Raw genomic sequence first — 24,833 nt, forward strand, 5'->3', positions numbered from 1 at the left:
TATTGCATCTATCGTATAAATTATTTTTAAAAAAGTGATAATAGAAAATGGTACAAAGAAAAAGAATTCAAAAATTTAAAAATGAGAATTATAATAGATTTATCAAAACCTCAGAAAATTCATGACAGAAATATTAGTTATTGATTTTTTTTCAAATGAGTTATCATTTGAAATAATGGGAATTAAACAATATCTATTTAATTTATCGATTTAAAGAAATATTACAAATAATATTAAATATATAAAGATTACTTATTGACAGTAAAATTATATGTCTGATTATATGGTATTTAATAACTCTAATCATGTATAAAATTTTAATTCATATATTATCTAATCATAAAAAAAATATTATTTTGTCTATTGGATAATTATCTGAAAAGATAACTAAAATAAGGAACATTTTCGTTTATATAAGTAAAATTCAGTTAAAAAGATTTTCGGAATCGTATAACGAAGATAGAAAATTTTTTACTTATTATATTTTAATTTTTTTCTTATTTTGAATCCGCTTATTAATAAATATGCTATTGAGAAAGCTATTGAGAAAAAAAGTGTAATTTTTGGAAGAAATAATAGATTTATTTTTTTCTTTTGATCTTAAAATTTTTTGCAAATGAAACTGAAACCGAAGCCGAAATGAACAATAAGAAATACTATCTAAAGAAGAATTTTACTAAATTATAAATATTATATATATTATAGATAAAAAATATTTTTTAAAAAAAAATATATTTACTCTTTGGTTATTCATTTATATATATTATATTATTTAATATTATTATATATATTAATATATATTATATATATTATATTATATTATATATTATATTATTTATATTTATTATATTATTTAAAAAATCAAAAAATAAAAAATTCAATTTTTAAAATAGTGTTTATTTTAAAAAAATGTTCGTTCTCAAAGAAGAAATAAAGATTTTTAAAGCAAATACTAATTTTTAGGAATTTGAACTATTAACAGGAACTTTGTAGAAATAGAGAATGAAAAGGATGAAAAAAAAGAAACATCTAAAAAGTTTCTCATTCTTCAAAAAATTTTTAATAAGAAAATTATTACAAATTATTGGAAATTTGTTTTGTTTGTAAACTTTGATTGTAAATTCTATTGTTTATCAATTATTTATATATTTATATATTATATATGAATATATACGAATATATACGAACATTGACAACCACAATGTAAAATATCCAATATCCAAACTATAATATAGAAAATGATAATATCGGTTATTACTGATTGTTATTGAAGATATCGATTAAACGGAGTCGTTTTTTGATGTACTCTTTATTTTCTTTGCTCTTTAAGTAAATATGTAATTGACAAAATAAGGAATAAATAATTATTAATAATCAAGTGCTGAATATTTAATGTGAATATTTGTAAATAAATAAATAAAATAGAAAATTAAACGTCTGAATACAATATTTATATTAGAATCTCAAGGATCCCAAAAGATTCTTTTTTTAAAAAAAGAAAGAGATGACCACAAACACGAACTTTCTTGGAAAAAACTCCTTTTTGAATTATCCTTGAAGATCAATTCATGGAACAACATCAATTCTGGAATTCTGGAATCATGATTGGGAAGAAAAATAATAGCGTGTTTAACAAAAAAAGATTGTAATGGAAAAAGTAATGAAAAAATTGAAGTCCAGAGATAAATACTGGTTCAATTACTTGTTTTGAAGAACAACTTCAAGAATTCATTAGGTCATTATTTTTTATAAATAATAATGTTAAAATAATAAAACAACGAAAGTGGATGAGATATAATCAAATATTAATATGAATAATTTTTGTGGCTAATATCTAATCTAATAAATAATCCAAATAAACAGGCGTTTCCATTAACATTCCATTTCAGAGTCCTTCTTTAGTTTGTATATGTATAATCAGATAATTGAATGATTGTATTATCTGTTAGTTTTTCTTTAGTAACATGTGATAAAACATTTTGATTTTGTCTTTCAAGAAATTTTATCTATTTAATAGTATAATTATATAGATATATGAATAGTATAATTTGAAATACTTGCGCGGATAAATACTTGGGATGAGATCACCAAGACTACAGTTTTGTTTGTTTCATTAGAGGGATTAGTATAGAATATGTTAAATTCTTTTTTTTGCTGTTTATTTTTTGGATTATTTAAAATTAAATTCGGTTATAGAATTTGAAAAATCTTTTGAATTTAAATTATGTTTTATTTTAAAAATACCAGCAGCAAAAAAAAGTCGATTTCAATATTTACCAAGATTAAGACAAGAGAGAGATTGATACAAATTTTGTTTTAATTATTTTTTTAAAAACAATATTAACTATTTTTCAATTCATTACGGTATTAGCCAACGAGGAGATTAAGAAATCTCTATAAATCTAAGAGGTTTTCTATTTTTAAGGATTTCTGTTGTTATTAGAATCTTGAAAGTGAAAGCTATTAAGAGCTGTTTCAAGAAGTTGAGTATTAAGTCGGAACCGAAATACTAATCAATTTTTGTTTTCGGTAATAAGTCAAGAAAGAATTGAAAAAAAGAAGTAACAAATCTGTTGAATATGCAGGAAGTAAGGATACTTTCAAAGGATTGTCATAAAAAGAAAAAGAAGGAAAACAAAAAAAAAATTGGTCTAAAGGCAGAATCATTGATTTCCTGTTATTCTCGTCATGCTGAAGATGAGTTCATTTTTATTGATCGAAGAAATCATTAACGATAGAAAAGTAATTATTGATATGTATGCTCAAATTTAAATCTTCATGTTCTTAAGATAAATTTTGATATGGCGGAATTAGGGAAAATATTTTTATCGATCTCTGGAAAAAAATTATTATGGTTCACATAATCTTTTAAAAATAGAAAATTTAAAAAATAAAGATTTTTTGCTGATTGACATGAATGAAAATTGCATAGGAAACTGTTTCTCAAGAAATATAAATGTTTAAATATAAATCTTGACTAGATTTTTTAAAATATATCTGATTATATTGATTAGAAAGAAATTATTTTCCAAAAAGAAGAAAGAAAAGAAGAAGAAAAAAAGATAAAAATGAAGAAAACATTTCTGAATATTTACAGAAGCATTTATAATTTATTATAATATATTATAATATAAAAGGATTGACAGAAGTTGAATTTTTAAAATTACTTGAATTTTAAGAATGTGTTGTAAATTGGGAAATCTGAAGTAGTTTAGCATAAAATTAACATTGAAGAATACTTATTAAGCAAGTATATAATAATGAAATATTTCCGTCAAAATAGATGAATGATTAAAAAAGATAAAGTAAAAAGTATTAGAAAAATCAAATAGTTTAATAATAAATAAATAAAATTGATATTTAAATATTCTAATATAAATATCAATATTTTTCAATATTTTTTATAAAAGATTTAATTTTTTTTAATTTTATGAATATATAATTGCATTTTCTAAGATAGACTTCATTCATTTTTAATTATATAAGTAATTAATTTTAATTATATAAATTTAATGATTTATAAAAAATATATATTAAATTTTGCGTTTTTTTATTGTCATTAATGAAATATTCATTTTGTAAAATTATTTATTTGATTTAAATCTTCTTGATGTATTAAAATTTTTATTTTTATATAATTCATTTGTAATTAAAAAATTTTGAATTATCTCTACTTCGAACAAAATTATAAAGAATTCAATATGTATCTATAATGAAAATTGCCTATTGTGTTTTGAAAATTCGATTTTCATTTTATTAATTATTAACAATCATTTTTTGAGACTGCAAACTTTTTAAATTCTGATGATCAGATTATTAAGGATTATTGTTGTTCTAATTATAGTTTAAAATAAGCAATGTGTCGAGTACTGGATTCGAAGGTCAATCATTGAGCATTAATAAGTGAGAATTAAAGATTTCAACTATTAAGGTTATTGGGAAATATTCTTTGCTTTTATTGGGATTATTGGAATCATCCTTTGCCTTCAATCACTAGCATTATTGAGAAATATCTTTTGCTTCAACTATTCATAGATTTGTAGTCAACTTACAATTTTAGGTTTATTTATTGGATTTATATATTGGATTTTTATCATGATATAAAATAAATTTTATTTCCTAGTGCTGCGCTTATTTGTTATTACTATAAGACATCTCAATCTAGCTTAATTTTTTTTTTGTAAGGAAAAGAAAATATAATTTAATATCTTTAATGACTTATGTTATAGGGAAATATGGAATTCGATTTCATTCGATTTAGATATCTAGATACAAAAATTCCTCTTTTTTAATAATAATCACTTTCGAAATTCAGGTATTAGGATGAAAATATTTTCTTATATCATAATATAATTTTAGAAGACAATCGTTTTGTTCTAATCGAGACTAAATTTCCTCTCTCCACTCGAACACCTTTTTTATAATAAGATATAATAATACTATCTAAGCAAAGTTACTAAAAACCATTCAGTTCTTCTTGATTTTATCAAATTTTCCATGGAAATATTTTTTCCTATTTTAAGATAGCATTTTTTTATTCGGAGTAGTAAAAAAATCACTATCCCTTATGTTTAGTATGAACGAATCCATTATACTTTCAACATATTTATTTATATATTATATAAATAATTATTTATATATTCATACATATTTATCTTTTTTCCAGTTACATTGAAAATATCATGATCAGCAAATATCTGAATGATATATCAAACGTTTTAAATCTCTTTGTCGAGTAAGGTCATAATAATGTCTTCAATTAATCTTCTGATAAAAATTTGTCTTGTTGTAGATACTCTGTTTTAATTGCTACTATACATATAAGCTTCATATGCTACTCTGTTCGATTTCTGGATTTTTTAATTATGAATCCTAGTCAAGGATTTATAATTATTTTTAAGAACTTTTGCCAATGAGATGCCACCACATCCTAAGAATCTCGAGTTTTTTTATTTTATTTATTATATTGTTATATCTTATATTTTTTGTTCGTATAGGTCGTCTATAATTAGATAAGCTGCTATCCAACGAGAAAGAGAGCATAGAGAGAGCATAGAGAGCAAGAAGCGGAGTCGTTTATGCTGTGGTGACTTGTATAAATATGACTTTTTGGGCTTAAAAGAATTTCTTCTTATTATTATTTCTATATATTTCAAGTCCATGTCAAGTCTATGTAGATTTTCAAATATGTATATACATATATATGTAATATAATATTTTAATGAAACACATTTATTCAATAGGAATAATGTTAAGGCTTTTATTATCGTTAGGACTGTCAATATGAAATCATCTCTCGTAGTCAATGTATTTAAGCATTTATTGATTGTTTTCTTAATTGAGATGTTTCGGTTTAAAATCTGAAGATTAATTTCTATAATAATTCCTTTCTTAATTAAGGATTACTGCCTTCATTTTATCCAGAGTCAATTTAAGTCTATTGTTATACCGGAAGCTTTGCATCAAAGCATCTTTCGCCTTAGAAAAATCTTCAACGATCATTAAATCATCTGTAAGTGCATGGTCCTTGGTATACCTGAGGAATTTCCGTTATATCCGTTATATGAAAAGGATTTTCAAAGATTAAGTCTTAGAAGATTACTCCAATCTCGAGTAGGCTATCGTTGTATTGTATCATCAGTTTTTTTTCTTTATAAATAATTTAAGATAATGTTCAATAATTATCCAAATATTTTTTTTAGCTCAGTAATATAGACTTCCATTGGAAAATTAAAAACATTTTTTGCTTAAAAGAGGCAAATCTTATATTTTTTTTTCACTCTTTCAATTATCGAGATGGTAATATCTATCATATATATATCTATCATCGTTTCCTGAAATTGAATTGGAAATTGATAAATTGCCTTATTTAAAATATCTTAATGGCTTATTTTTAAGCTTATTATTATTTTTAAGCTTAATTCTTCTTATTTCTTTGATTATGAAATTCTGTATACGTTTTGAATCCACTATGATTGATAGGATCAATGGAGATCGGTGACGGTTTGGTTCCTAACGATGAAATTTAACCTAATCTAACCAATTTTATTTTCTCTCTATTCAAAATATAATAGGAAACAATATCAAACTACCACTAATTATAATATTTAAATAATTACTCAAAAATGATTTAAAATGTTCATAGAACTATCAATTAATTATATTGATAATATTAAAAAGAATTCAGCCTGAAGTGATATATAAAAATAAAAAAAAATAATTATAATTAATAAGAATAATTAAAAGTAGAGTACGTTTCAACTAAAAAAAGAAATTAAATTTAGATTAATTAGAAATCTTCATGTAATGAAAAATCCAAGATAATTGTAGAAGAAACAATTTCTATCAATTTTTTTTAATCTAATCTAATCTAATCTAATCTAATAATGAAACCAAACAATAAAAAATTCCATATTAAAAAACAAAATTATAATACTTTTTTTACAAATGAAGAAAGAAATAGTACAATGAAAAAGATATCAAAGATATATACTCAAAAATATTATATTAGAATTTTTAGATGTGTAAATTGTGTCGAAAACCATTATCCAATTTTACATATAAGAATAATTAGAAAATATGAAATACATAATATGAAATAAATAAATTATGGCAAAAAATATTCAGAAAATTATAAGAATTATACATATACAATGAAGAATAAAATTGAACATATAATTAAAAATTTTATATAAATATTTATTTTCTTATTACTATATTTTCTTATTATTAAATAATAATTAAACAAAATAAACATCACAATAACATTTTATATAATTTAAGCTAAAATAAACAATTTTGTAGAGTTCTCAATTTGTTAAAATTTTATTTATAACAAAAAATATTTATTGATTCAGTTTTATACATTGTATAAGATTTTTTGTTCATGTTTATTGTTAACATGAAACTTCTAAAATATGTTATATACCAGAGTGTTTACATCTGCAACTGTGGCAGTAGAAATGTTAAAATTAGAAAAAAGTGTAATAATAAGTTTGTGAATGAAGAACATTGAAAAGAAATAATGTTGTAACTGAAAGTTGTAAATTGAAAAGAAAAGAAGAATTGATTCTATCGTGAAAAAATATTAAATTACGTTTAATGTTCGCGAGAGAAAACTAGATGATTTCTTATTAGGAATGTATCATAGTCAGATAAGAAAAAAATTAATAAAATTAATAGTGATGGATGTTCTTGACGCTAAATTCAAGTAGGATAATCGCAAACGACACATAAAGCAAATCTTTAAGCACAGAATAAGTTCTGTTATTGGGAATATATGAACATTTGGCATTGCTTCATTACGCAGAATAGAATGAATATACTTATAAGATATTTTAGAAAAAAATTTATTAAATATTAGAAAAGATTTCTCGAAGAAAATATTATATTCCAATATGATCAAGACTATAAACTATAATTTTATTGCTAAAAGTATAAGAAGTTGGTTAAATACAAAAAAAATTTTTATTTTGGAATGAGCGACACAAAATCCAGATTTCAATCCAATTAAGAATGTATACATTTAAGAATACAAGATTCTTATTATATATATATTTCTTTTAACATATCTAAATTTTTTTTTGCAAAAAAAAAAAAAATAAAATATAAAGAATTATCAACGAAAATAAATGAATGTTATTGCTATTGATTTTTTGACTGCAAAATTGTATGAATGTTAATGTATATCATTTTAAAATTTAGATAAGATTATTTTATGTTTACATTATTAATTATCAGTTATTATTTTTTATTAGATTTAGGACTAATATGAGTTTAATATATTTTTATTTGAAATTTAATATTTTTTTTAATTTATGATAAAAAAAATTTCATTTAAAGAAACAAAATCAACTTGAAAATTTTGAAATATCTTCATACATACATTCTTCATTCATATCTTCATTCATACATACATTTCCATATTTTTTTATTTTTTATAATATTAACTCGATAAGAATTAACTGGAAAATATAAAGAATATTAATTTTTCTTTTATTCTAATAAGTATCCTCGAAGTATAATTAAAATTCACATAAAATCAAAATTCATATAATATATATTAAAAATTGATATATATTATAAATTGAATGAATATATTTATATTCATTTATCTCCTATTTTATATTCATTATCTCCTGAATTTAAAATGGTAGGCAATTTTTAATTTATAATATTCAGATTCAATACACATAAAAAAATATGCAAGAAATTAGTAAAAAATAAAAATTAAAAGAATAATAATATTAATAAACATTATATTTTTATTTTATACATATGTTTTATTAAATACGTCTTATTATTTTAAGAATTTAAGAAAATCAAAAAGCGAAATGTTTATATTATAAACTGGAATTCGAAATTATTATAATATAATATAATAATATAATAAAATATAATAAAATATATATAATAATTATAATATATGTTATAAATAATTATAATATAATAAGAAATATTGTTTTGAAGAGAAATATTGTGTTATTTAAACATCATCATTCTAATATATGTAAATGATTGTGACAAAGTTTATTAATTCATTAACAAAATTGTAATAGAAATTTTTGTAAGGAAAATGTTATGAAATTACTTCAAAAATCTTCAATTAACGTTCTCACATTTTTTAAATATTCTGTATATATAAATTTGAGAAAACAGATTTATGATAAAATATCTATGGATATTAAAGAAGGTAATTATTTTTGTTATTTTAATATCATTTAAATATTTTATTTTTAATTTTATTTTATCATATATATATATATATATATATATATAATTATTTTATGTCATGGTATGAACAGATACCATATTCTTTATCCTTTACAATAGATGGATTTCCGATCTATTAATAGTTGTTTATCATTTATGCTTCATTATATCACAAGAGACTTTCATGTTATCATATATTCAATTAACTTTGAAAAAATCTTTTTATATCGAAAATATAAAAAATGTGTGACTTGAGTCTTCCACTATGTGGCGTATACTAATTATATTAGCAATTCTATTAATTTAATATATTAATTGAAAATAAGTCAATTTATAATAATATTCTAATAAAAGTATGTGTAAAAACTTATATCAACATCATGCTTTATTCATTTGTCATCTAACTAGCAATTAAAATGATAATAAAAAAATTTTCAATATGGCAGTAAAAAATAAAGAAAAAAAATTATATAGATTACATTAAGTTTTGATTTATAATTTAACGGCGATCGCATTCCTATATGATAAATAATAACGGAGAAAAATTAATGATTATAGATTAAATTTCATTGATTTATTACAATTTACATAATTCATTATAGTGTAAATTAGATTAAAAACTTTATCAATTTAATTATTAAATCTTTAAAAATTTTTATAATTTCCTTATAATTCTCCTTATAATAAATTATTTATTTCTTTTATGTCATTCTTAAATTATTAAGAAGACATTATTTGGAAAGGATTATGTATCAAATATCTAAATACAAGCAATATATATGTTGTAATAATATATATAAAAAGTTGTTCAAAATAATGACAATATATATGACAATATATTTAAAAATCATTGAACTCGGTGAAGAAATCATGTTGAAAAATTAATCCATGCAATGTTATTTGATTCATACAGCAGTTCTGATAAAAATATTCGATCATAAATTTAATGTACGATTATTTTTTGATAATAATTATAAAAATTGATTTCAATATTTATAAGATACTAACATAATAATTAATAAATTTTTAAAAATTGATAGAATTAGATTATTTATATAAATTTAAGATTAAATTATATGAGAATAACTAAAAGAATGCTAATAATTTAATTTATTATTGAAAATGTCGATGTATTTAAATATGATTGATAAATGAATAAAATACATGATAATATAACTTTGAGTGATGATTTAAAAAAAAAATACATAGCAAAAATAGATATAATATGTATAATAAGAGATGATACTTAATTATAATTATTAATGGCGCTTATATATTTGATTTTATTAAATGCAACGATTATATTAAATAATGGTTATATTAGATAAAATGAAAAAGAAAAACAATTTGATATTGCTATAAAACATAAAAGAATTGAAATTAATATTTAATTTCAAGATTTTTGATAGTATTCGATAATATTATTGTTGATGACTAATTCGAAAATGAAATGATTAAAGAATCCATTGTGCAAAAATTGATTGTGCAAAAATCACTTTAATAATTATTTTAAATAATCATAATTTCTTTATTGTTGATGATAAAATAAAAAATTGATCAATTACTTTGAATAAATAAAGAAATTCATATACTTATTGTAAAAGAAAAATCGCTAATAGATTATCAGATTATCAGTTTTACAATAGATAAAAATTTATTTTAATCTGATTATAAATTATTCAATGCTATAAAATAATACGAAAAATTAAGACATCATTGAATATATACACATATTAATTTAAATCATCATAAACTATGCTGATTATTATTATGTAGTAGAGGATTTATATAACAGATACAAGAATTTACAGTAGAATTCTAATTATCCGGTATATTTGCTCTGATTATTTTTCGCCAATCATTGCGATTCATATTTTTCATAAACAAAAAACTTATAGCTATATGGTTTCAGTAGTAATATCGATATTAAATAGTTGATGAATAATGAAAGAATTCATTTTACAATATATCTATTAAATATATATATTTAATATATTTATGATATTTTCAAATTATTACATGAATTTCAGATGTAAGAAGATTATATAAATATATATCATATCCTTTTAAATTTTAAAATTTTCATATGAAATATTTTTTTGTATCATTCAAATTTTGCTATTACAGATGAATATATATATATATATATTCATATATATATATATATATATATCAAAAATTTTATATCAAGGTTTCTACTGCTTTTTCGCTTGTTCAGAAGAAAAATCTTTTTTTCCATATTTTTAAAAAACTTTTTTTACACAAATTCCATACTATATATTTCTTCAATTATTTCGTTTAATATGTTTCATTAATATATAGTAATGCTTAATATTCATGGAAAGATTAATCAATTTAAGTATGAAAATCATATAGTTTCTCCAGAAAAAAAAATTGAAATTGGTTAATCGAGAGAAAAAGATCTAATATATATAAATATCATAATTCATAGCTTCATGTTTTTAATTATAATAACACATAAATATTATAAAACATGAATTCATTTTAATACATTTTATCAATTATTTGATTTCAATGTAATTATAATTTTAATATTCATCATTATATATATCATTCGCAATTACAAATTACTATATGTAATATAAATAACTATAAAGTAAATATAAGTCAAAAGTATATGAAAAGATCTTATTCAATCATTGATATGACTTATTTTCAGAGATTTATGAAGATATCATAATTTACATTTTGACCTTTCAAACAAGATTACGATATCTGCAATTTACATAATTAATTGTAAGAAATGAAAATCAATTCTTTATCTGTTGAATTATGCAATGGTACGAGATTATTAAAGAGGATATAATAATGAGGACAGAATAATTGGATATAAGCCAAAAAGATTAAAGCAACGATTAGTTCAGGATTCCAAGATGTCAGTTATAATAAGAGAATCTCACAATGCGTAAGTTACTTTTTTTTATACGCCTTTAAGCTTCCTAAATGAAATTTCCAAATGTTCTTTATCGGCATTAGAAGCTTGTCAAACGAAATTAGAGCGATTTTTATATATGATTAAATTGCAAGTCATATTTACACCAAATTGCATTGAAAATGCAGACGAGAGTCTAGATTATACTGAAGAGGAAATACAATTCAAAAATCAGTATTATCTAACAGAATTGTTAGTTGATAAAATTATTTAAAAAATCTATAGATCCGTGTCCACAGAATTTTAAATTCCCCATTATCTTCGTTAAATAATCTAATTTTATGTTCCACAAAATTAAACTAAAATTATTCCCAAAAAATGAAAATCCCATGTTTTCACTTTCCTTAATATATTACAATAATGTATTCAATGCACGCATTTCACTTATTAAAAAATTGTGAGACTTCAGCTGCGATTGCTTTAATGATAAACATTTATTTTATAACTTGTGCTTTAATTAAATAATAAGATAAATTCACATATTTATGCAAAAAATTATTTATGATCTAAGTTGACTAAACTCAATTTTGTTTTCACGCAAAATTGGTTATTTTGCAAGAAATTTTGAAAGAAATTTATTTATAGAAGTTTATGAATAAAATTCCTTCAATTCTTGGTATGCTATTTTACTGTGCGAAGAAAAAGAAATTTTATTTTTATGCTCGAATATATTGCGCTTAATAAACCTATAATTTAACTTTAGTTATTTTCGTTTCTTCCTCTACTTTCATTAAATAAAAATAAAAAAAAGTTTTTTATAAGTTTTATTAAATTAATAAACTTAAAATTACTAAAATTTTTTCATTTTTTTAAAATTATTTTCAAAAACAGAAAACTAAAAATTTTAACGGTTTCTTATTTGTTTTACTTATTTTTCTCTGTTAGTATTTTTATGCATTCTATATTTTTTTCATTCTTGTAAAAGACATATTTTTTCATCGAAATGAAAAGAATAAATGTAATGAGTGATCAATCAATTTAATCTTTTCATATTCAAAGAAAATTAAAACAATTTTTCATTTTATATAGTTTCATGAAATATTGTTGGGCAATCTTATGTTGAAAAACTTTTTAAATCAAAATCATAGATAGATATAACGAGAAACACCGCATATATCGCATGTATTATATATATTGCACTTTTCTTGATAATAATTTGCAAGCAAACTTCTCAACATGCTAACAAATTACAACTATCTAAACATAAAATAGTTTTTTCTTTATTATATCTAAATATAATTATTTTTAAAAATTCATTTTGTAAAAAAGAAAAGAAAAAAAAAATTAAAATAAAATTCAACAATAATAAATAATAATATTTATTTATTCATTCACACATTTATATTCATTGTACTATTAATTATCGATTGTTAGAATCATTGTTGATAGTAGTAATTTCCAAGTTTTATAAAATAAGATTACCAAACACAGATTTCCATAAATTCAACAAGATAAATGCTTTTCTTGGTAATATACGCTATTTCATTAATTATTAAGTTCCGGTTGAATTAAATTCAAAACAAAGCAATTATTCTGCAAAGTACACAATTAAGATGGAAAAGAAATTACTCAAATTTTAATCGATAATATTAATACAATTGTAGAAATACAAACAAATCATTATTAAATAAACAATTATTTATTAAGTCTGCATTATCGAAAATATTTCAAAATAGATTTATATTCGAAATAAAAATAAAAATCATTTCAAACAGAACACAACATGAGATAAACAAGAATATATAATTATATATTTAATTTACTTTTAAATGAAAATAAGAATTGGTGACACGAAATCTTTAGTATTGAAAAGATTTTATAACTTGAAATATATAAATTATATCGCATACAAAGCTCTTCAAATAATATTCAATCTTTTTTTACAGGAATTTTTAAATTTAAAATACAAGAATAGATAATTATATTATATATTATTTAATTTATTATTATTATTACTTCTGCATACATACATTCATGTTAATTGTAAATATAGAAAAAAATGTGTATCTTACAGACAAGATTTATTAGTAAATGATGCGATGAATAAATTTATTAAAACTTATTGAATACATTATTTTATAATGTTACTTTAGTTTCGTTTTTAATCATTCAATCGTTCAACTGTTTAAAACAATGAGCAAAGATAAAGAAAATTTATATCCATAGCTTTTACAAAACTGACTAATTCAAAATTGACTAACATATTAATAAGAACTCGAAAAGCACTAAAATTTCTTAATAAATTAATTGCATTAATCAGGCAGAGAGATTTTTTTTGATATCAATAGATTTTCAATAATAAATAATTAATTAACAATACAAATCATAAAGATCAACAATATTTACTACATTTAAACTTTTCAAAAATAAAAAAAAAAGAATTAAAAATTTATTGGAAGTTATACAATGATAGTTTAGATTAATATAGATTAGATTAATATAGATTAATAGAAATAAAATCAAAGAATTAATGAATAAATATTGTCTTATTAAATGAATAATAAATTTCTTTCACAAATATTGTAACTTTTTTATCTATTAAGCCAGTAACTTCTTTCTTGTCATAGTTTATTTGATCCCTGCTAACATGCCCACGTTCTCCCACGATTGATCATTCATATTCTTCTATTGTGTTTTGCCTTGCAAATATAAATAAATATACAATATAAACTTTTAACTTTCTTTTCTACAAAAATGTAGAGTGACTTAGAAATGGGGAGAGATTGCATATGATTCGCAAATTGCCAATTAGGCTCGTATTAGACATATTTGTAATCAAGATCAAGAATATATTATCATGCAATAGCTATAAAAAATTGTTAATCATTGGGATAAATTAATTTTCTAAATATTATAAAAACTTAGATTAGAAATGAATTATCGCTATTAATTTTTTGTAATCGTTTGACAAATCAGATTCGATCACGCTTCAAATGTGATAGCATAATTATTCTAAGAATATTTTCTGTAGTGTCATGTGTTATGTATACTTTATATGTGTATGTTAATGTTTTAATTTGATAATAATAGAAATAAGATAAGAAGATATCATAAATTTAGATTTGATTTTATCCAAATGCTTTCTTTATTATCAAAAGTGCTATAATTTTCCTGTAACAAATTTTCACACTAGAAAAACACATGATATATTAGTTTTATTGATATTAGATAGTATATCATGATCAGATTGCTAAAGCCAAGTATCTTATCGTGACATGTTTCTGGTTAATTTAATAGCAACAGGATAATGTAAGTCATATATTTTTCTTATATGGAAATTCACTGGAGAATAATTGGGTCACTTTTAGAGATATTATAAAAGATATATTTATCCGTCAACTTTATATCTTGAGAATATATTGAGATATCTTATTGAAAGAAGATGCTCACTTTGAAATTGTTTTGATAGGTATGAACAGAATTTTTAATGCAGTTAATATTATTTTCTTTAAAAATAGTGATAGTGATTATATAGATGATATTAAATATAAATTTTTGACGAATGATTATTCATATGATATATAATCAATATAATAAAATCTTATACAAAATATGTTATATATATATGTTAGAATATAGATACTTAATTAAAGTATCTATATTCTCAATACGTTTAAAAATAGTAATAACGAAATAGACAATACTAACTGAAAGAATTACAATAATTATTTTAATGAGATAAGATTTTATATCGGAAAGAAAATGAAATAACAAGTTTCAAAAGAATCTCATTACTTCATTTCAATTTTTTAAATTATTTTTTGATAAGTTCATAAAATTTATAATTAGCTTCTTTTAAAGTATTAAATTTAAATTCATATATTTATTATAAATTTAATAAATTATTGGTAAATTTTTGATAATTTCAGACTATAATTATAATTCTTAAAAAAATAAATTATATTAAAAACAAAGAAATTATAAAAATTATAAATTTATAAGTTATTTATAAGCCATTCTATATTATTTTTTATTGATGTTTAAAAGTATTAGCAAGAATTTTTCTAAAGAGTTCGAAATTTTCGGCCGGAAAATTTGATTTTTTTTTTTAATTTCTTTAATTGTATTTCTTTTCGTTTTATTTTCTGTCAGTTTATCTCAACTAATTGTTATTTTTGACGAGTTTGACTATGAAAATCAATATTTTGACTGCCGAATAGTAATTTTCTTACACCCTTTATATTTGCTTTGGCTATTTTCCATTGGGATGTTATAAAATTTTTTCTTTCAGAGAATTCAAATTGTTTTTTCTCTTTATCGTTGTCGATCATTTTTCATTGTTCAAGCTATTTCAGATCCTTATCGATTGTCTCAAATTGTAATCATTATTTCAGATTTCTATTATATCCTATTTTTTTTCGAAGTTTTCTTTCGAATTTTTATGAAGAATACGTTTCGTTTTTGTTTTTCTGCTTGTTCAATTTATTTTTATTATTTTATTATTATTAAAACTTTATTGTTTCATAATTGATCAAATTCAGTCGTAATCTTTCTCAGTTTTTAAAAAAATTATTGGATGATTTGAATACTTATAAAATTTTTTTAGAAATTCTAAATTCACAATCGCGTCATTTAATATTGTTATATAGCCATGTATCCCTAGACACAATGTTTCCCATTTTGGCTTGGGATAAAAATTTTACTTGCTTCGCAAAAATTTCCATTCCAACTTTTTTCCACTCCTCTCTATTCTCTGTTCTAAAATGATTTAATAATTCTGTATCTTTTCACAAGAAGAAAATGAAATCCTTATTCCTGTTATTACTATATTAGGTAAAATATTACTGATTTCTAACAAAGCTAAACATTACGTAATTTATAGGATGTAGGTATTAGATATTATAGTAATATGGGTGCTGTAGTTCTTGATGTCAAGAACATAAAGGCTTTGAAGCTAATCTAGTCTAACTAGTAGAAGTCTAATATCTAGGAAATTTAAATTACTTTGCCTTTGGCATGCAATTTTCTTACAAAGAAGTGGCATTTACGTTATTGTCACTTCAATCTTTTCTTCAATATCTGCTACTTTTATTTATCAGTCGAATTTCAACCAATTTTAATTTTGTCGATGATTGTTCGACATTTTTATAAAATTCTTGCATCAAAGTTTCGCTCCGATCTAAGGCAGCGTTGGAAACAATTGCATGAACTTTATATTACTTCTCTATACGTGGCGAGATCTATGCTATTGCAAAAAGTTTGATAAAAGATAAGTTTGATAAAAGTTTGATAGAAGTGTTCATCAATTAATAATATGTAACTTGTTTATATGAAAACGGCGACACGATGTTTGAAGTACGCGAAAAGAATTTTTCAGTGTTAGATGTGGCATCAGACAAGGGGATGATCGATTCATGTTATTAAGATGTTTTCTATAATAGATTTTTCTGCTTGGAAAACTATTTTAATACATTTTGATATTGCGTCACATTCAGACAGTTAAGAGCTTTCGATCTTGTAACGCAAATTAAGCTTCATATCCCGAATTGTCAATGATAGGATTTAATGCGACAATGTTTATTTGAAACGATCAAAATTGCCAATTATAAGTATGATTATTGAAACTCTACATGAAATTATAGATTATATTCGGAGTCTGATTCGAGATGGTGTCTTATTCTTTTTTCGAAGCATCTATGAAACAAATAATAGTTAAATCTATTCTACTCTAGTATCAATGAGTTATGGGAATCATTGCTGTCATCGCGATAAATTGGAATTTTCTCTCTATATAGATATATCAACTTTGTTTAGCACATCTATGTCTATATTTATGCGCTTCCGATTTCAAACATCAAAAAGATAGACAGATGTCATATTGATTGTCTGAGATGGATCATTCAGCCATTTATATTTACAGTAATCGAATCCTGAGATAATCTCAGAATTTTGAAAGATTAGTTAGATGATTTACATGGAATCTGTGTTTCACATGAGCGAGGGAAAATGCAAGCCTGATTTGGTTTGCATCCAATAGAAGAGAGAATCAATATCATAGATGTATAAATTAAGTAGTGAAATTCCCCAAGTTGAAAGTGCATATCGTGCCAGAAATCTTTTCGTGGAATATATCTATTAAGTATAGGATCATAAAAGAATACATCTTCTATACATAATATATATTTTAATATAATATATATTATAATATAATTTTAGTAGGATATATAATCTCATTTTGCTGAATAAATATCGATTTGATGTTAGAATTACTTTGCGTGTTAATAGGATAGTAATATAATATATATAAATTGAATTTGGTAAAACTGTATAATATTTTCTAGTTTGGGAAATGAAATAGATTAATTACGAAGCCAATTCATCGGATTTATTATGTATATTTATTTCTATATGTATATAATTCTTTTTGCTTTAGTAGAGCAATAGTATAAAAAATAAAAAAAAAGTTAAAATGAATTTTGTCTAGTAAATAATAATTTTGCTCAAGTAAATAATAATTTTCCTATCAAGTACTTATATAAAAGAATATTTATTTGGAAATTCCTGATATAATTTCAAGCAACATTTCTTGCAAAAATTTTGTTAAATAAATTGTTAAATAAATAAATTATTAATATTATTAATAATATTTAGCTATATGCTGCTGACCAAGCACGGACAAACAATAAATCCAAGCAATATATATTGAAGAAAGTTTATTGAATGTAAAAAATATTTTTTTATCAATAAAAAATTATATCGAATTATATTACAAACAGTGAATAATATTGAATAATAATATAAATAATATACATTTTTCGATATATTGTTTTAGCTTCAAGTTCGAACTTGCTCAGTATACTATTATGCTAGGCTATGTGCTACGTGTTTTTTGTTAATAAATCGTTAATAAAATAACAACGAAAATTTTTGCAAAGGAAAACAATGCTTGAAATTACTTCAGAAATCTTCGGTTAATGATATTTTCATATTTTTTATATATATATTGTATATATATCTATGTATGATATTTAAAAAGAAGTTTCTGATTTTGTGGCGATTTTAGAAATGAAGGTTAACAAATTAATGATCATTTCATTTGATCTCTTCGAATATTTCATATCTTTTAGGTAAAGAAATACTTTACGAACATTCCAAAGATTTATGAATTTGTTATTTCAAAATCTAGAATACGTATATTATTGATGTTCTCATTGTATCAGAAATACAGATAATATATAAATGATGTTCTTATCGCATTCTAGAATGGATACAAAGATCTTAATATTTTGAATTTTAGACAAAAAGATATATCGCGTGTAGTTCGAACTAATTTGCTATCGATGACCACGATGATATCATCATTATTAATGGTTACAAGATCTTAAACAATTTCACAAAGTGTCGCAAGAAATATCTATAACATTTCACTGAATTAACGTATTCTGAATTACGTATTCTGAATTACGTATTCTGAATTAACGTATAATAAGCGAAAAGAATCGTATTTTATATACTATTATTTCACGATATATTCAAAACTAAATATTTCGATTGATAACTGCAACGTTTAATAATCATTATATCATATATATAAAATAACAATGCTTCATTTAAATATGTCATTGTCAAGACAGTCTGTTTTTCAGATTCCATTCTGATCTTATTTGAATTAAAAGATAATTAAAAAATAAGTGGTGTTAGGAAAATTGCATCCAATCAAATACATATTAAATGCAGAATGTAATTTTTAAAATATTTTATATATGTTTTAAAATATTTAATTATTTCAAAAGCATTCTGAATTATTCAAAATCTCGAATCATCGTCGAATTACATAAATTCGGACTATTCAATTATTATTATTAGAGATGCATGAAATAGACAGTACACGATCAAATTGTCAAATCTATTTCTACATAAGAGTCATAAAAATGATAAACATCCTATACCATACTTTTTCATATTTATAAAGGTATTCAATCAATATAAAGAAAAATTGAGAATGAAATTTAGAATATTCGAAGTCGATTAGAATCGAAACTATTATAATTTTAATAGACGTGGAGTTATTAATCAATAAATAAACAGCTACAAATTAATTTAATGATGCTCGTAATATCGAAAACAATTGGAAATTAAGTATTTGTTATTTGAAATCGTTTTTTAAAGGAATTTTAAACATGTTACATACAAAAATTACATATAATCATGTTACTTAAATATAGATTATGTACATAATGTATGTTAAAAATATTTAATAACATTCGTAATTTTTATTCATATTTTTCAAAATAGTGCGGAATTTACGACATAGTTATTTGTTACATTCTAAAGTAGTTTCTAAAGTAGTTTCATTCGTTTTTTCATTGAATTTTATAGTTTCTATTTTTTTTTGAAATCTTGATTTACTTTTTATGAATATAATATTTTTTGAAAAATCTTTGCATTGTCTTGTTTTTAGACAATGATATATTTTTTATAGATGTTTTTCGTTCGCGCACTATACTCAGCAATAATTATATTTCGCAAAATTTTAAAAATAAATGCTTTTTGCTTTTATATATTTATATGTTATATTTTACAAAATAAAAAAAAAAGCAAATTAAAAAATATCATATCTATCGCATAAAGGAGTATTTTTTTTAACTTTCTTATTATCTATTTCACTCATAATTTTTACAATTTTACAAAATTATATTTTGTAATAATTCTTTTTTGATTTTTATTATTTTTTTATGATTTCTGTTTTACTTGCGATTGTTTCAGGTTTAGCGTGTTTAAAATTAAAAATATATTAAAAATATATATATCTTTTTTGTTTTCCTATTTTATAATTAGGATATTAAGATGTAAGATCTAGAAAAAATTTTTTTCATTTTGTTGCTGCGAGTTCTTTAAGTATATTTTTTTTCTATTATTAATGTCTTAATAACATTTTTTTTTGATTTATAATTGTAGAATTTACTATTGTTTTTTGAATATCAATTATCTAAGAAAAAGATACGACTAATTATTGATATTTATAAATTCATTATTCAATATTTTCTCATGCAGTTATAATATTATCTAAATTATCTTATTCTGTATATATTTTAAATTTGATGAAATTTTAAAAATTCCGATTTTGGTTCATAGTTGTAAATATAATAGTTTGTAAAATATTATTTAAATATATTCTTTTTGATGGATTGAATTATTCATAAGATAAACAACTTTTATATTTCATTAGAAATTCATCAAGTGATGAACATTTTCAGCTATAAAGATGTTCAAATTTAATATTTAAGTAATCAATTATATCTTCGATTTTATTCAAATAATCATTTTTCCTTCATAATTTCATTGTTCGTAAAATTTAATATATATAATGTATATAAATACGAAACAAAAATATAGGTTTTTGAGACATATTCTTTTTTTTTATATTAGAAAGAGGCTTGTGTAATCATATTTCATTCCAGATAAAAAAGATCCTGATTCCATTCGATACCAATACTAATTGGATTTACTTGAAAACAATTAATGTATTTTTCGTAATACATTAAACAGAATTCAATTTTTTTCTTCTAACAAGAATTTCTTGACAATTGACATACAATATTCTAATATATTTCATATTTTATTGTGAATGCAGTAAGATAAGATCATCTGATTGTAAATTATCGATATATGAATCATCTTGATCAGTTTGAATTCATCAATAAATATGTTTAGTTTAATTAAATGATTCTATCCATTTACTGACTCGTTTTTCTCCAACGATTCTATTTCTTTGGAATAATAAGTTATACTATTCTAATATTTTCCTTGTTACAATTACGAAGAAATCAAAAATTTATGACTTCGATTAGTGCCAAATTTTTATTCTGGTCTTGGCAATGCATCTAATGGAATTGACAGTGAGAGAAATATCGCGAAAAAAGATTGCATCCTACTGAAAGAATTACGATTAAATATTATTTATTTGTCTAATTTCAGATATACGTTCTTTAATGGATTTAAAGGAAGACATTTTCAAGACATTATCTTGATGGCCAATGCATCATTATAAATCATTAATTCTGGAAAGAAATAGAATTTCGCGATATCAGATCCGTGAAGTTATTATATCATCATATTCGTTCTCTTGGAATAAATTCGTGGAATTGATTAATTTCTTCTCTCGATCAAAGTTGCATTTTATCAAATTATACCTTCACGTTTGCATTCGTTTATCCAATTTAAACTTTTACTTAAAATTTGAGTTGAATTTTTAAATTATTTATTTTGTATTTTGCTATATAATAATTTCCAATTATCAAGAGATTAACACGACTGTTGTTAGGAATCGGAATCAATAAAGTATAAGCATAATAATAATCTACATATATGCGAATACGAAAAAATTTTCATTAAGCGAAATATTAGACATATTTTCCATTATGTTTTTTACTATTATGACATTAATTCTATATTTATTTATTTATATATTAGAATGTTGAAATGAAGGCAATTTGACTTTTGAATAAGCTTTGATAAGCTTTGATCTAGATCAGGAATCATTATATGAATCACGTTTCGGAGGAGATTCAATTTGTTATAAAATTTCTTTTTCGAAATAAGTCTACCAACTGATATAACAATATGCAGCACTTATATTTCTTTCCATACTTATCCAGAATCAATTATTATCGTAAACAATACTGTATATTCTAATATGGAAGTTTGAGTTTGCATGCATCGTATGAGCATATATATATATATAGTTTGTTAATAATACTTGTCGAACAGCTATCTTCTCCATATATCTTTATCTTTATTTCTTGCTACATTTTTTTCAAACTGTAATATATATAATTGTTTATATTTAACTCCTTGCCTTATGATTTCCAATAACGCGTGACATAAATAACAACAATGTATGTATATCATATACATTTCATGGTTTGAAAGAATGTGTAAATTGCACATGTCTTTTGATATATAGATGCACATATAAGTTACAATTAATTTTATTTTGCAAAATGTTTAAATAATTAATAATAAATAATTACTACTACTAAGCGATCATTGAATAAGAAAGGTTTATTATCTTGAAACGAATAATACCAAGAATCTCAGTATAGTTTCAGATTTTTAGTTCATTAGCTTCTTCTTTCCAAATCCATAGCTCTGATTACTATGATTATTATGATTTTCATTGTCGATATCATCCTCTATTAATTAACTAATTTACAATGTTTTCGTAAAGAAAAATATCACTACTGTCATTATCACTATTTAATTTAAAATATCTATGAAGTCACATTTTGCGATGTTAATAGAACTTTCACTGTCATCAACAACGTTTAATATTCTTTTTGACGCCATTTTTAAGGATTTCTTTCTAATATTTTTCAAGAAAATATATTTGCACGTCTGCCAAGAAAATTAGTAAGTGTTTGTGTACGTATAACCGATCGTAGCACGGTCTTTCACACGTGTTGTTCATGTTTAGCTTAATCGACATCTTTCACATGATATTTAGATTAAGGCATTAATTGTTTCATGTCTCAGGAAATGCTATAATCGTTAATTTTGCGCAATGTTGCAAAATATATTCTTGTCATATCAGGCATGTATGAGTACGTGATCAACTTGTAATATGTATTGATAGTAGATATTATTTATTCTTCGCGGATCTTTGATGACGTCCCCATTGTCTCTATCTACAGTCGTTCTTTCAAAATTTTGATATAGAAGATATTGCTTTATAAATCTCGAGAAATTGCGAAAAAATTTACAAGTCATTTTTATAATATATTTTTTCCATTCGTATTATTGTACGTTAAATCTACACTCGGAAGATATATGGATCTTACTGGAGATAATCCAAATATACAATTGAATCACACATACTTTTATAATTTGTTGAATTGGTCACATCTACTAATTGGCTAGATGCTATCGATGAACAATGAACAATATAGAAATTGTGTTGAATATAACAAATATTTTTTTATCGATAAAAAATTATATCGAATAATATGACGAATAATGAATAAATTAATAAATAAATATAATATTCAACACATTTTCTTCGAGATATATTGTTCGAATGTTGTATGTAGCTTGTATATGTAACCTGATGCTCAACTAGATTATGATTGGTCAATATTTTTTTGTTAATAACTCGTTAAAGGAAGATTTTTGTTTCAGGAATCTCTAGTTTACGAATGTTTCAATATTTTTGGTATACTCTATATATTTACGAATATGATAATACGTTACATATTGATTATAAATATATTTTAATGCAATATATTAACAATATTATTATAAATTTTAATTTAATTTATTTCATAATTAATTTTTTTATTGATTAATTATTATCAAAATTAATATCGATTATTTAATTAGTTTTCTATTTAGATCTAATATGAAATGAAATTAATTGTATTATTAAATATAATTTTCATATCTTTTATTGTATCGTAATATTTCAAAAATCTGAATTGCTGTTAATACTGGTTGCTATTCGAATTTTCTGAATCCGTAATTGAAATATTTATTTTCTCAATAACTTTTTTCATTTATTCATCTTTTTCCCAAAATTGATTTTCTATTTTTTCTATATGGCTGCAAAATATTTTCCAATTATTTGCTGTGATAATTTTGATATATTTGTATATTAAATTTTTCAAATCATTAAATGAGAATATATAATATATTATATTATTTTCTCGAATAAATTGAAGAGAATTTTATTTTAGACCAGGCTAACTCAATAGAATTAAAATCATAAGTGATAATTTCATATATATTATATATTTTTATAATTTAATAATCTCATCTATTTCAAATGTTTTTTTTGTTTTTTTATATTTTTGTTATATTTTTATATAAGTTTTAATAATATATATTTATTCATATTTTTGTTATTTTATTTTCTATTGGTTACATAATCATTTCCTTTTACTGTACTTAGAAAATGCTTTATTTTTCTCTAGATAACAATATTTAAGTTTTTGATTAATATCTTTCTATTGATACTGTATTTTTTTCATTTGAAATCCATTTTTAATAATCAATACTATGAACTGGATTTTCCATGGAAAATTTATTTTTTTTTAATAATCGCTAATAATTTGAATACAATTTTTTTTTTCAATATAAAATTCATAAATAATATTTTTTATAACTACTTTATCTTCTATAATAAAATTTATTGTCCCTGTTATGAAATCGCATTTTCTTTAGAAATGATAAA

The 24,833-nt window shown here is 21.7% G+C and overlaps 1 long non-coding RNA gene across 7 annotated transcripts in view; it reads left to right on the top strand.

Moving 5' to 3' along the window:
- Window positions 1–24,833, top strand: part of LOC133665869 (uncharacterized) — a 119,019-nt gene that overhangs the window by 24,239 nt on the left and 69,947 nt on the right. For all 7 annotated transcript variants that reach the window (XR_009829308.1, XR_009829305.1, XR_009829307.1 and 4 more), the window contains one exon: window positions 11,393–11,638. This is a non-coding gene — a long non-coding RNA (uncharacterized LOC133665869). The remainder of the gene's footprint in view (window positions 1–11,392; window positions 11,639–24,833) is intronic.

This window comes from Apis cerana, linkage group LG3 (assembly GCF_029169275.1).
Source record: "Apis cerana isolate GH-2021 linkage group LG3, AcerK_1.0, whole genome shotgun sequence".
Classification (NCBI taxonomy): domain Eukaryota; kingdom Metazoa; phylum Arthropoda; class Insecta; order Hymenoptera; family Apidae; genus Apis; species Apis cerana.